At 34.2% G+C, this 16,248-nt stretch overlaps 1 protein-coding gene across 3 annotated transcripts in view; it reads left to right on the top strand.

Annotated features, from left to right (window-relative positions):
- The first annotated feature begins 7,075 nt into the window (after window positions 1-7,075).
- The window catches only part of LOC131435316 (uncharacterized), a 49,646-nt gene continuing 40,473 nt past the window's right edge, over window positions 7,076-16,248 (top strand). The window contains exons 1-3 of one of the 3 annotated variants that reach the window (XM_058603039.1): window positions 7,076-7,193; window positions 9,794-9,974; window positions 10,033-10,178. The gene's annotated coding sequence lies outside the window, so the exon portion shown is untranslated. Of the gene's footprint in view, window positions 7,194-7,240; window positions 7,504-9,793; window positions 9,975-10,032; window positions 10,179-16,248 lie in introns of those variants that run through there. The other 2 variants (XM_058603043.1, XM_058603042.1) reach the window with 2 other exon arrangements.

Below are 16,248 nucleotides of genomic sequence, written 5' to 3'. Positions count from 1 at the left end.
ACGAATGTAAGAACTTATGTTATTCCGGCAATTATTGCTGTAAGCCGTTTTAATCAATATAAATGTGAATTTGTTTTGAATTCAAAAATACTGCAATCTTTCTAATACATATGTCATATTTGAACGATTATGTTGCCAAAAACGAACCGTGCTAGAATAGAAACAAGACTAAACAAGACTCGGACCTGTGGGCCTTAGAAATTCTTTAAAAATTTAATTTTGAGCGAATACTATACCTTTCGCCTTTCTCTATAGAGAGGTAATTCAATAGAAAAACCGACTTTCGAACGGAGCCTAGGAGATTCATAGTGTTATATACCAATCGACTCAGCTCGAAGAGATCGGAAAGATTCTGTGAGTACACCTTTCAATGAGTTTTTTTACCACGCAATTTTCTCTGAGATGGCTTAGCCGATTTTAACAAGCTTTGACTCGTTGAAAGCTACTGTTTCGAAGAGATGTCCGAGTCGATACTTTGCGGTATCGATACTTTCTTTCAAGAATCTGGAATTTTTGGTATCGATATCACATTAGAAGGATACTGTTATTATCGATACTTTTGGTCTCAATACTTGTAGTATCGCAACAGATTAAAGTCAATTCCCATTACGATGGAATATTTTTTGTTTGTTTAAATTGTAGAAGTATTAACCATGAAAATGTCATAAGCGTGTGTGCGGGTTTGGGAATCGAACCCAGGTGGGCTGCGTGAAAGGTATCGACTATACCTGCGTGAAAGGTATAGATTATACCCGTCCCCAATTTAACATTTTTTCTTCCGCATCGACGAAGCGTCAGGCTCGTGCATAGATTGGTATGACGTGTACTCAATAATATCATTTTTCACACTCATAGCACTTTCTTTCAGTGCGCCTGTGGGACGACGCGAGAATGAATATCAACGATGGCTAGTCCACGTCATACCAATACATGCGCGAGCCTGATGCTCTCGTTCGTCCTCGGTTCCGTCGTAATAGCAATAGGAATTGTTTTTATATCTTCGCTTTTCGCCTTCGACTCAACAGTGCTTTAAGCAGTTCAAATTGAACTGTCATCTAGCGTCTAGCAGTTCAATTTAAACCGCTAGCTTTGCACTGATTAGCCGAAGGCGAAGAAAAAAAAAGTGCTTTTGCACAAACCAACAAAATCCCTAAATATTCAATAGGAATTGGCTTTTAGTGTAGTATCCGTGTACATAAATGTTATGACATGAAAATTTTTGAGACATAGGTGAAATGTGAAATCATCATGACTCCAACACAAAGTGGCTTGCGAAAATTCTTTGAGGTGGACCAAAAGTCGTGAAAGATAAAGTGCAATCTATGTGGCTCATAATAAAATAACTCCACAGTTTTACTTTATTTCGAAATGATTGCTGAGCAAGTATCAATTCTGTATAAAATATTCAAAACGGCGTATGTAACAATGAGAGATTCTCTTTGTTTACTTCCTTTTTCGATTATTGCGAAATATTCCTGCTTTTTTCGGTAATTTCTCCAGAGCAGATTAAAAGATGATAGCTTTAGTTATTATGATCGGTAAATGATTGGAGAGAAGGATTGCCGTAATAACCAAAAGAAAAAGTAAACAAAGAGAATCTCTCATTGTTACATACGTCGTTTTGAACATTTTATACAGAATTAATACTTACAGGTATCTATACTTTATTGCTTTTGATACCTTGTATCGATACCCAAAATTTCCGTATCCCGAAACCCTAGGTATCGATACTTTGCCTTCCGAGTACCATCCCTAGTTTCGAAGATCAAATGGCTGTGACTTCTGGTTCCGGAGATATAACGGTATAAGTGACGTAACCGACAAAACGCGTCGTTTTTTATCGCGCAATTTTCTCGCAGATGGCAGAATCGATTTTAACAAGCTTAGACTCGTTTGAAATTGATCATGTTCGAAGATCAAAAAGTTGTCACTTCCGTTTCCGGAGATATAATGGTATAAGTGACAGATAAAACACGTTGTTTATTCCGGAACCGAAAGTCGAATCCGGATGAAATTCAGGTATTCCGTATGAGACCACAAGACCTTTCATTTGAAATTAATTTTGCGAAAATTGGTCAAACCATCACTGAGAAAAGTGAGTTCAATTTTAGAGTTTGTGAAAAATATTTCCGGTGCTTACCGAATCGGAAGCTGGGGACTGAAATAGCCGAAGTCAATTTGATTGGCCGTCTACTGACAAGGCCTATCGATTAGAATTGTTTTGAGCCCAGTTTTGAAATATATTTTAGTGTTTTGCATCACCGATCTGTACAACTTTATGAAATTGTCAACACTCTTCATGCTGTAATTCCGGAACCGGAAGTTGGATCCGGATGAAATAAGGAAGTTTTGTATGAAACAATAAGATCTTTCATTTGATTCTAAAATTGAGAAAATCGGTTCAGCCGTCTCATATTTGATCATATTTGAATGACACTTTTACAACACTTGTAAATAATACAATAACCTCAAACTAATTAGCTTAGCTTAATTGACCGCCCGTGAGTTTCCTGTGATTGATCAGAAACTAGTTGAAATTGCATATTGAACCAAATTCATGATACTTGGGGACTCGTAGATCATGCTCAACGTGCAACTTAAACTGACTTAGAACATGGACTGATGTAGATGGCCACGCCCGTGCAGATCAATATGGGAAGGGAAGGGATGTTAGTCCAACACTTGTTGCTACTAGTGACCGAGAAATTCTCTACATCACCACAAGTGTCACAGGAAAGGAGTGGTGTTAGTGGGGCGATGAAATGATCAGAATTTATCTTGATAGACAATGTGATTTACTCATTACTTATAATATCATCATGTGTTTATTGCTCTGAGTAGTCGGCTACCGAGAATACGCTGTAATCGCGTTTGTATTAACATGTGCTTTCTACTAAAATATGAAATTTCTTCCGAAACTCGTAAAACTCCGGACAGCCGGCTGTCGGGAGGTTCGATGTAAATTCATACATCTAAGTTATTGTGTTCTTTTTTTCAATAGATTGTCGTGCTCGATTATCGATTATCAACAACGCCTTACACAAAATACAATAATCTTAAACTTATTGTATACAAATCAAAAGAATTTTTTTTTTCTACACATTTTTTGTAAACAATTAATTTTTTTTCAATGCTCTCTGCTTTCGAAAAATCGGGTAAAATAATACTATAAAACGTCGTAGAATATGAGTCCGTTGAGAAAATTGTGAGCCAGCAATTCATTCCAAACCTGTGACGAAAAGTATGACTCCCGGCTTGGTGTTTTCATACGTGCCGGGTGTGCGAAGCGTGCATTTGATGCTCTAGAAATTTTCCAATGCAAATTTGTTAACGCTGAAAAAAAATTTCAGCGGATTGAGATTCAACTACATTTTATTGTATTATGATATATTTTTCCCGATTTTTTTTTAAAGTCAGAACATTGAACATTGAAATCAATTGCACAGTGATTCGAAACGGGAAATTAGCGTGACAAAAATATTTTCACTATTAAATATTAGTTTTTTGTAGTTGGTATCTTCACAAAAGTTGTTTGTAATTAAATGGCGCTCCTTTTGATGGACAATGTTACTAGGGTGGTCCTCATTTAGATTGAAATTTGAAATCCAACTTTCTTAATTAAACTCAAAAATGATTTTGTTGTACAATAAAGTTATAGGAAATTTTATATTGAGCAACTTTTCTGAAAAAAGCACCTCTCTAGCTTTTCATTTGATCGAGTTACATCAATTTTCCCGAATAAAAGTAGGGTGGCTTCTGAAAACTCATTTTTTTTGTTCTAACTTTTTTGTGGAATGTTCTTCGGAAAAGTTGTCTTCAGAACAGTTGTTGTACTAATCATTGCGTACAATTTTGTTCAACCAAGCTTTTTTCATATGAGCTACCAGAAAAAAGTTATGATTATTTTTTCATCAAAAACTAGTCAAGCTTCAAATATCAATATTCATTAGATGCCAGATCGATAAAAATGTATCCTATGCGGTTCTTAAAAGGTCATAATATAAGTAAAAATTTAAGAGAAAATTGGAAAGGTGTTATTTTTTTAACTTGTTTAAATTAGTTTTAAAAATACCTTCAAAAAACTCAAAAACATTGCATAACTCTTAAACGCCTTAACGTATTAACATACTTCCTTGGGTAAAATGATAGTATCAAATTAGTTCTACAGTCGGAAATAGATTGCAGTAACAATTTTAATTATTTATTGCCAAAATAACCACTTCAATTGAGTTTGAGCAACTGAGGATTAGAGATACTGTGTAATATGGTTATTTAGAAATAGTTGGCCATGATAAATCTATGAACAGAAATTTTCATGATCTCGACAACCATTCCAATAAGTTGGTGCAAGTTAGTAAAATGCAAATATTTTTATCCACATCGTGCCGAGACGCCTATGACACTGGCCCTTCTTTTTCATCCACTTGTGTACCGAATAGCCTGTAAAAACTGGAAAACGACGCACAATGAGTTTTGGTTCGAATAAATACATTCTACTTATTTCATTACTAATGATTTTTTTTTTGGTTTCAGGAAGTGCTTGGACTTTCAACAAATCTATTTTCGGCTGTCGTTTTTGTGTGTCTCATTTCTTGAATGGACAATGTATGGAACATTTCTAGAACTAATTTGATACTATCATTTTGTCAAAGGAAGTACACTGAGGTCTTTTTTTATGCGGTCTTTTTTAATGCGGGTTTTTTTTACGCGACATTTTTTATGCGAATTTTCAGAGTTATGCGGTTTTTTTTTATGCGAAGTTTCAGAGTTATGCGGTTTTTTTTTATGCGAATTTTCAGAGTTATGCGGTTTGCCCTTCTGCGGTCTTTTTTTATGCGAAGTTTCAGAGTTATGCGGTTTTTTTTATGCGAATTTTCAGAGTTATGCGGTTTTTTTTTATGCGAATTTTCAGAGTTATGCGGTTTTTTTTATGCGGTTTTTTTTATGCGGTACGTAAATTCGCATAAAAAAAGACTTCAGTGTATATTGATACGTTAAGGCGTTTAAGAGTTATGCAATGTTTTTGAGTTTTTTGAAGGTATTTTTAAGACTAATTTAAATAAGTTAAAAAAATAACACCTTTCCAATTTTCTCTTAAATTTTTACTTATATTATGACTTTTCAGGAACCGCATAGGATACATTTTTATCGATCTGGCATCTAATTAATATCGATATTTGAAGCTTGATTAGTTTTTGATGAAAAAGTAATCATAACTTTTTACTGGTAGCTCATATGAAAAAGCTTAGTTGAGTAAAGTTATGCGCAATGATTGGTACAACAACTCTTCTGAAGATAACTTTTTCGTAGAACGTTTCACAAAAAAGTTAGAACAATTAAAGTGAATTTTCAGGAGACACCCTACTTTTATTCGGGAAAATTTATGTAACTCGATCAAATGAAAAGTTAGAGAGGTGCTTTTTTCAGCAAAGTTGCTCAAAGTAAAATTTCCTACAACTTTATTATACAACAAAATCATTTTTGAGTTTAATTAAGAAAGTTAGATTTCAGATTTCAATCTAAATGAGGACCACCCTAGTAACATTTTTCATCAAAAGGAGCGCTATTTGATTACAAACAACTTTTGTGAAGACACCAACTACAAAAAACTAATATTTAATAGTGAAAATATTTTTGTCACGCTAATTTCCCGTTTCGGACCATAGTGAATTGTTTTCAAAAACTGTAAATGAAAAAAAAAATTTTTTTGTTGAAGAAATGAAAAATTGAGTTCAAATATTTTTATTTGTTAAAGAATGATTTTGTTGAAAATTTGACGAAAAGTTTCGTTTTACAATAACTTTAAGTAAAACAAAATTTCGACGTTCCTTTCAGAAAGTCATTTTAATGATCAAATAGAACCAAATTATCAACACTTGAACAAAAACTAAAAACACTATTTTTCGCCATTTTTCGAATTCTTACCCAAAAGTTAGAGCACTTATTTACATTTTTTTTACACTTGTAATTCCGGAACCGGAAGTCTGATTTGAATAAAATTCAGGAACTTTGTATGGGACTGCAAGACCTTTCATTTGAATCTAAGTTCATTAAAATCGGTTAAGCTATCTCCGAGAACAGTGAGTGCAAAAAATGTTACATACATGCATACACACACATATATACACACATACCGACATTTTTGCGTACTCGACGAACTGAGTCGTATGGTATATTACACTCGGCCTCGGTTCAAAAACCACTTTGATTGCATTATCTTTCTATAAGAAAAAGACAAATGAATAAAATAAATTTGAATGAGAATTAGGCACCATATAAAAAGTTGAGCGTTGTTCTAATATCGATGCGCATTTCAGTGTCAAGCACCTGCTTATTCACTCAAATGATCGAGGATCCGTTTACCTGTCTCGTAAGTATCCAAGCGGAAAGATTTTTTCACGCTAAGAGGTAAGACACACAGCATGTGTAGACGGATTCTATCCAAAAATGAATGTGATTTCTTGAAACTAATAAACGATTGACCGGTTGATTCAAAAATTTTACAGGTCACATTTGGAATGCTTATACTTCTCATCACGTCGCTGGTTATGTTAACAATACGTGCCAAATTTGCAAATTTGTCTCAGTTCTTATCAATATTCTGTGGTGGATATTTGTAGAAACTCGTAGCGTATGGATCATCTGAATTGTCATATTTTGAAACCAAACTAAACACAAAATCGATCTGTTTTTAGAATGCATAGTTTAAACGAAAAATGAACGTTGTTTGGTACGCCATGTTAATGATACGCTAGATTTCCGTTAATTCTATACAAACTATAGTGTAGATAAATGAATGCCTATTAAACAGTAATACATACATTCTCCACCCCACGTTCTTGTTTTTTTTTCGGGCAGATCTCGCGTTTCCACTTGTGCTTTGACGTTTGGCTTTTTCACGTGTTCTCGCAAACAGTCACTGTGGCAACGAGTGATTTCGCTTGGCATTCAATTGAGAGCACATGTGGGTACAGAACCGCACAAAACATAATTGTAAGCATGCACTTGCATTTCGCCAAACGGTTTGTTTACTCCACGGCCGTACGTACGCTAGTCCCAGAATCGTCATCGTGTCTGGCAGTGACGCGGCGGTGGCGGTCTGGCGACGTTGTTGTAGCAGAAAACACAAATTTCGCATCGTTCATTGCGAAGATGTGGTTGCGGTGGTGATGGTAGTGGTGCTGTTCCGTAAGGTGAACCTTATTTTGACTGGGTTGCTAGGTGCAGGACATGGCAATAAATGTGTATTTTTCATTGGTGGTTGATTATTGTGTATTTACTAGCTGTGTTATTACCTATGTATTATAATTCTGTATATTCGTTGTGGTAGTGCGCGTGTGGTTATTTGAAAATTGAAACCGAATATGTAAATAATAGGAAAAAAAACGCAAAACAAAATTGCAAGTGCACTAAGCGTGGCGCTGAAGGGGAGGCTACTATTTTGATTGAGGATAACTTTTTTGGGCAGAAGAAAAGTATTGTGCTAGTGTTCTATTTTAAGACGTAAGATTATGTGAAATATTAAAGTTTCACACACTCGTTTGTTTATGTTCAAATAACGCACTTTTGACCTGTTGTTATCGTACTTCATAAGGATGCAGTTTGAGTTTCAACGACCATCGTTATCGTATTCACGTCAATCCGGTTATGCTCTGACATTGCCCACCCGCCCTATTTTTCTTATTCGCACACTTATATTTACAGATACTGTACGATTTTTATGGTTCTGCGTCCACTTTTCTAACATTTTATACAGTGTTTTTTATCTATTTATTCAACCCGGTTTTAATCTTATTCATAGAGGATCTTCTAATAGTACCCGGGTTGGCATAGTTCAACGGATAGGGCACAGGTCTAACAAACCAGTTGTCGTATGTTCGAGCCCCAACCTGGAAAGATTCGTAGTGTCAATAGAATCGTAGCACCAGGCATGCAATGGTTCTGTACACTCTGAATCGGCTGCGATGTCTGTTGAAACAGAAGGTCAAATTCCACTACAGGAATGTACACCAAAATTCTTAATCCACGACAGATACTATTTTTTGTGTAATGTAACGAGACCCGTTACTAGAGGCCATATATACTTCTGCGCACTTCACAAGTGTCACGCGAGGAGGATCGAGCGGATGTTAGAGACAAACCGAAGGAAGAATATTATTCTTTCCAAGAAAGCACTTTAAGTACTTATAACAGGTTTTAAATTTTTAATTACTTCTAATAGGTTCAATACTTAACCCTAAAGCTAAATCTAGCATTTATGTATTGGAGTTGGAAAAACTGTTTGAAATTTGTGTTTGTCGGTGAGAGATAATTTCAAGCATTGTACCGAATGGTTCAAATCGTTCAGATAAAGTAGGAATAAAAATAGTCCTAGATGACTGCCTTGAAGTACCCCCGAGTTAGCTTGAAAAGGTGCAGCCGACGACACGACCTGCCACTCGTCTATTAAAACTGTATCGCAAATCTGACTACCCCTCAGTAACTCGAAATGTCAGAACGAAATTACTTGAAAATTTGTTCAAACTGGCAACTCGATTTGATAAATTATTGATTTCGAATAACAGATACCTTGGATACTGTTATTCAAAAACATGTTTATGTAGATAAACAAAACTAACTCCGAATCATTATATACCAGTTGCGCATTTTACTACTGTGCCTAAAAAAAGAATCGGCCCTTAAAAGTTAAGTGAAGCGCTATGTTTTTGCGATACCGATATGTTATATTATTTTATTTGCACCACCAGTAATTGTATGCACCGGAAATTTGATACCAAAGCAGTTACCAATCAACTACATCAGCATCTCACACCATTAGAAAAAATCAAACATGAATTGAAACTTTAGCATAGTTTTCATAAAATCTTCAAATTGTGCGACTAAGAATTTCTTCTAAGATCGTATCATCAGCATTACTATTTTTTCGCGCCATTGAGACAAACTTTTGTTTTATGACTTCTGGTAACCGTAGAATAGTTTTAGTATGACATCTGGATAATTCTTGGAAAATTCTCTTGAAAAGACTTGAAACGCATCTCCAATAAAGATCTTCATGGAAAACAATCAAGCTTTTTAGCATGATTTAGCAGAGAAATAACATAAATAAATGCATTTTATTGTTGATGACTCAATGCATGAAGGATCTTTGAAAATAGCTTAAATTTAATACTGGTGTTTCAAATCGACATCACAGAACGCAGCAATTTCATTATCGTTCTTTTCCCATTGATTTTAACTTCTGTAAGGGTACTTCTAGTGTTACGAAATAATGTTTTTGGCCTTAATTGAATGCATAATAAACGAAATAAACATCCTGCTCCACGTTTTTTTTCGACTTTTACAAAAAGGTAATTTTACTTGATTATTATTATAATAAATTCAGTTTCGTCTTGTGTCCATTTTATTGCAACAGATTTGGAAATATGTGGCTGCACACAAGAGAATAGCTCCCTGTATTCCGAAATTAATCCTTTTTTTTCTTGCATTTTCGTGGCAATGGAACGGGATAGTTTTCCAGTTTGTTTGTTTATTCCTATAATTGCGGTTTCTTGACAAATAACGCATAGCAACCAGAACAGTGTTGCCTAAAAAGAATAATTTTATCATTATCAAGGGGCCGCTATATTTGTGGTAACTGACAGAAAATCACTCACAGACACTTTTTATTTCGAGTTTTCTTCGGAGTGCCTGGTCGTGTCGTCGGTGCAGCTGTGCAGTCTACGATTTTAGCTATCATATTACGACCAATGAGATACGGATGCAGCCTATTCAAAAAAGATCCATTGAATCCAAGTCTTTTCAGGTTGGCAATAGCTATTTGGTGATTTATTTTGTTAAAAACAGCAGAGAAGGATGGTTTGTAGATGTGGATCGTGTTGAACTGAAGATATGTAACTAGAGCAATTGTGGGTAATGAAGTCCGAAACGATTATTTCAAAAAGCTTAGATACATCACATAATGCAGCAATTCCGCGGTAATTTATATATAATATAATATTAATATATTGCATTTATCTCCCTTTTTAAATACAGGAAATATGAACGATTTCTTTCATGAATTAGGAAAAATACAGGAGCGCAAGGAAATATTGAAGGGTATCATCGAAGGAACCAGTTATTAAATAATATTTACTTATTTATAAAAGTGGAATTCACTGGTACTAAACGTATGATAAAAGGTAATTGTCAAATGCTATCGTAGAACGAGCCAGGACTACCAAAACTGGCTTTTATAGAAGAAACAAGTATATAGTATTTATGCACATGAAAGTCTTGAAAACATTAAGGAGCAAGACACACTTTTTTTCAACCTCATTTGTAATAAATGTTTATAGTGGCAGCACTGTGTTATTAAAATCAGCATCAAGCCGTTTTCCCTTTGAGTGAATTGAAGTGTAACCAAAAAAGATTTGTTAAATTAGTGTAAACTCGAAAGTGTGTTCAGTTTTACGAGAAGAATGGAGTGTTGTAATCCACACTGTGGTCGCACTAAGCATTTCTATCCAAACCTGACTTTTTTCCGGTTTCCAAAAGATCCGGTAATAAGTCAACAATCGATTCGATTTTGCGTTCAACATGAATGAGATATTTCGTGTTTTGTCATCAAAGCAGGAATAAGAATGGTGTAAGTCAAACTGTAGAAATGTGAATGAAATATAATATTTAAATTTTTTTCAAGTTTCATTTTCCAAATGGAAAAATGTCTGTTTATTTTCTATTGTTCCATCGATAAAAGTGACATATGACGGTGAAAACATTGAGGTGGAAAAAGTTGACAACAATTGATTACTCTATCCTATACCTGAAAGTTTACAAATTTAAACATTCTTTAATAAAGCGATTTTTAGCTTTTCGTTTGAAGACAGGAGAGGTTAAATACAACGCAAAAAAATTCAACAGTCGAAGTATGCTCAATTGACTGTTTTTAAACGTTAATATATAATAAACACAAATGCATTCAACAGAACATTTTTCATGTTTATTTCAAACCAAAGACCGAGTCTAAAAATTTAAATTAAATAAATTATTTATTTTCTCAGCATAAAATAGTTGAAAAATCTGTAAATATGGCAACACTGTAGCCGATACGTAAACATGTAGTTTTTTTTTAATTTGCTGTGTCACTAACGTGACTGGCGAAGCTCATTATACTTTTTTTTTATTTTTTTTTTTTATGTAATAACTATTTATTGGAATATGAGTTAAAATTAAATTATTAAGATTTAAATTGGGTGTTCAGCCTCAAGTGGTGACTTTTCAGCCCTGTTATATATATATATATATATATATATATATGATTTGGTTATTACCATGAAGACATCATTTGCTTCCGCAATTCTGAGATTTTTGTGTAGGGAAAATTCTAAACCTACTTGTATTGTGTAATGGGGAAAAGGAACTTATATACTAACTTACTAACTAATACAGAGAGCGAATCGATTCAATTGAAGATTGCATCGATTTTTGTCGGAATTTGCTTATAATATTATGTGACATTACATCTAATGGTTCTATATTTGTGAGTCTGTGTAACTCATTTGTACTAAACCAGGGAGGACGCTTCAGAATCATTTTCAGAATTTTATTCTGAATCCTTTGAAGCGTTTTCTTCCTGGTGGAACAACAGCTTGACCAAATTGGTACCGCATAAAGCATGGCTGGTCTGAAAATTTGTTTATAAATTAACAATTTGTTTTTTAGACAGAGCTTAGAATTTCTGTTTATAAGAGGATATAAACATTTAATATATTTATTACACTTTGCCTGGATTCCTTCAATGTGATCCTTGAAAGTGAGTTTTTTGTCATACGTTAAACCTAAGTATTTAGCTTGATCAGACCATGTCAATTCCAAGCCATTCAATTTGAGAATGTGATTATTGTTTGGTTTAAGAAAAGAAGCTCTTGGCTTGTGAGGAAAGATAATTAATTGCGTTTTTGCTGCATTTGGTTTAATTTTCCATTTTGACAGATAATCACTGAAAATATTTAAACTTCTTTGTAGGCGACTGCAGATCACTCTTAGATTTCTACCTGTGGCTAACAGACTTGTGTCGTCACAGAATAGCGATTTCTGACAACCAACGGGTAGATTTGGAAGATCAGAAGTGAAAATATTATACAAGATTGGAGCTACACTCGAACCCTGCGGAACACCGGCTCGTACGGGTAGCAATTCAGATTTACAATTCTGATAGCTAACCTGAAGAGTACGATCAGTTAAATAATTTTGAATCATTTTGATCAAATAAATAGGAAACTGGAAATCAGACATTTTTGCTATTAAACCTTTGTGCCAAACACTGTCGAATGCTTTTTCTATGTCTAGAAGAGCAACTCCAGTGGATAACCCAGAAGATTTATTTGCTTTTATCATGTTCGTTACTCTGACAAGTTGATGAGTAGTTGAATGTTCATGACGAAATCCAAACTGCTCTGGTAAAAAAATTGAATTCTCATTTATATGAGTCATCATTCTTAACAAGATAATTTTTTCAAAAAGTTTACTGATAGAAGAAAGTAAGCTAATTGGGCGATAACTTGATGTTTCTGCTGGGTTTTTATCAGGTTTTAGGATAGGAATTACTTTAGCGTTTTTCCATCTTTTTGGGAAGTAAGCTAATGAAAAACACTTGTTGAAAATTTTAACCAGGAGTCTCAAGGCAACATCGGGAAGATTTTTAATAAGAATATTAAAAATTCCATCATTACCAGGAGCCTTCATGTTTTTAAGTTTTCTAATAATTGATTTAATTTCATCAAAATTCGTCTCAATAATGTCATCGTGTGATAACACTTGAGTTGAAATATGATCATATTTCAGTGAGACTTCATTTTCAATAGGACTCACAACGTTCAAATTAAAATTGTGGACACTCTCGAACTGCTGAGCAAGTTTTTGAGCTTTTTCGCCATTTGTAAGAAGTATTTGATTTCCTTCCTTGAGAGCAGGAATAGGTTTCTGAGGTTTCTTAAGAACCTTAGAAAGTTTCCAGAAAGGTTTAGAATATGGTTTAATTTGTTCAACTTCTTTAGCGAAATTTTCATTTCGCAAAAGAGTAAATCTATGTTTAATTTCTTTTTGTAAATCCTTAACTATGTTTTTCATAGCAGGATCACGAGAACGTTGATATTGTCGTCGACGAACATTCTTCAACCGAATGAGCAGTTGAAGATTGTCATCGATGATAGGAGAATTTAATTTAGTTTGAGCTTTGGGAACTGAAAGATTTCTAGCTTCGATAATATAATGATTCAAATTATCAATTGCTGTGTCGATGTCCGCAGAATTTTCTAAAATAGTTTCATGATCCACATGATTTTCAATGTGAGATCTGTAATTCAACCAATTAGCTCTATGATAGTTGAAAATAGAACTAATTGGTTTAATTATAGCTTCGTTGGAAAGTCTGAATGTTACTGGAAGATGATCTGAGTCAAAATCAGCATGAGTAATCGGTTCACTACAAATGTGACTTTGATCTGTTAGAACCAGATCAATTGTAGACGGGTTTTTCACGGAAGAGAAACAAGTAGGATTACTGGGATGAAGAACTGTAAAGTAACCAGCTGAGAGTTGATTATGAAGTATTTTACCATTACTGTTATTTTGCCTACAATTCCACTGGACATGCTTAGCATTTAAGTCCCCTATTACGAAAAATTTCGATCGATATCTTGTAAGTTTTTGCAAATCGCCTTTAAAGAAATTTAATTGTTCGCCGGTGCATTGGAATGGCAAATATGCTCCAGCGATGAAATAAATTCCATGAATGGTTTCTACTTCGATTCCCAAGCTTTCAATAACTTTAGTATTGAAAGAAGGTAAAATTCGATGTTTAATTTGCCGTTGGACAAAAATGGCAACTCCACCACCAATTCCAGTAAACCTGTCAAATCGATGAACCACATAATGTGGATTACTTTTCAATTTTACATTTGGTTTAAGAAAAGTTTCTGTCACAATGGCAATATGAATTTTGTGAACTTTGAGAAAATTATAAAATTCATCTTCACTCGATTTCAAAGATCGAGCATTCCAATTTAAAATATTCAAATAATTATTTAACATCACTGTTAAATTTTAAATTCATTATAATATTATTTGCAAATTTCCATCCGATTTGAAATGCTTCAAAAAGTGATGAAGTCGAATTCATTTGGATGATCATTTGAAAAAGTTGATCTTGTAGGTAGATCATTTTATTTTCAGTTATATCGCCTAAATCGACTTCATTTAAAGAAGCGAATGGCATTGAAGGAATATTTGTAGGTAGACTGCCATTAGAAGAAGATGATTTGGCCGGTCTACCTATTAATAAATTGTTTTCGTTAGAAGAAGAACTGCAAGGCGGTCCTGTGTTTTGATTATTTACATTAGAAGAAATAGGAGATAGATTTCTACCTAATATACCAGCATAAGTGAAATTAGAAGAAGATGATGACGAGGTCGATCTACCTGTCAATAAATTGTTTTCGTTAGAAGACGAATTGGCAGGTGCCTTAGAAGAATTTTCAGGTATGTTCTGTAAATTTAAGGTCGTTGATTTGACTTGTTGTCTAAGCGAACGAGCGTTTAAAATTTTTTCCCTGACAGGACATTTCAAATAATTGGATTTATGATTTCCATTGCAATTTGAACATGAAAATTTATCAGTGGTTTCATTCATTGGACAAGCGTCTTTCGAATGCGATTTACCACAATTCAAACACCGTATATCCATATGACAATTTTTGGTTCCATGACCGAAGCCTTGGCAACGACGACATTGCGTTAAGTTTGCAATACGATTATGCCGTTTATAATGTTCCCAATGAATTTTAATGTGGGAAATGAAACGTACTTTTTCTAAAGTTTTCAAATTGTTTACATCACTTCGATTGAAGTGTATTAGGTAAAGTTCATGGGAAATTCCAGAGCGTGGTTTAGAAGTACCATTCGCTCTTTTTTCCATAAGTATTACTTGGGAAGGGGCAAAACCAAGCAATTCTTTTAGTTCATTTTTAATTTCATCAATACTTTGATCATTTGATAATCCTTTCAAGACAGCCTTGAAGGGTCTGTCTGATTTTATATCATATGAATAAAATTTATGAAGTTTTTCGGACAAATATCGAATAAGACGTTCGTAATCTTCCAATCCATCCACCAAGACTCGACATTCTCCTCTTCGTCCGATTTGAAATGAGACTTTTACTTCCGGGAGAAAAGTAGAAAGCTCAGTACGGAATGCTTTGAAGTCGGAAATCATCACCGTCACTGGTGGCATAGATTGATGTTTCTTCCCAGAACGACAAGCGTCCATTTTGGGAATTTTTGAAGAATTTTCTTCTATGTCGCTACAATCGGATTCAGGAAGAATCTCGTAAATATTGTTAGACGGCATAGGATCAACGGTAGGGAAATCCGTCCGTTGTCTTTTATTTTTACATTCAGATTCTATAAGATCGTGAATGTTATTAGAAAAATGTTGAATAACGGATTGTGATTTATTCCGTATTGAATTATTTTTAGCCTTAGGCTTGTTGCCTTTCCGGTTGGACGCAGGCATTTTTGAAATTAATGAAATTTTAAATTAAATTAACTAGGCTAAATTAGTCTTCGATTAGACTCCTAGCTAGCCTTAAAAAAGGCTGATTAATTTCTTAGTCACTCTAATATCACTCTTTGTATCACTTAGTCACTCTAATATCACTCTTTGTATCACTTAGTCACTTAGTTAGTGATTCAGGTAGCCTTGAAAAAGACTGAAGCCTTGAATCAATGAAACTCTAGGTAGCCAGAAAAAAAAATTCCAGGAGCCAAGAGCTATACGCGTGCGGTGCGAACGACTGTTCAACACCGACTGAGCTCATTATACTTTATTCTGTGTATCGTACGCTATTTTAAACATTTAACATAATTAAAAAGGTTCTAATTTTCGCGCTTGTTGTTTTCCAATCAATATTTCTCAATCCACTTTTACTTGGGCACAAGATTTACAATCATGATTATTTTCATGTTCTAGGTAAGTGACATTGTAACTTTTGCATTAGAATAAACAGTAACTATGATGAAGTGAATTTTAGTCATCAGTGTTCCTAGTTGTGTGGCAAATACTCTAAAGTACGCTGTCACTCTGACAGTGTACGTTGACAGTGTACCTCATAGCACGAAACAGTTGAAACAGAAGGTCAAATTCCACTACAGGAATGTAACATCAAGACTTTTCTTGTGAATCTTTATGGCACTGCAATTTTAAATGAATAT

The sequence above is a fragment of the Malaya genurostris genome, chromosome 3 (assembly GCF_030247185.1).
Source record: "Malaya genurostris strain Urasoe2022 chromosome 3, Malgen_1.1, whole genome shotgun sequence".
NCBI lineage: Eukaryota > Metazoa > Arthropoda > Insecta > Diptera > Culicidae > Malaya > Malaya genurostris.
Note: the sequence above shows the minus strand (reverse complement) of the source record. Positions and strands in the feature narration are given on the sequence as shown.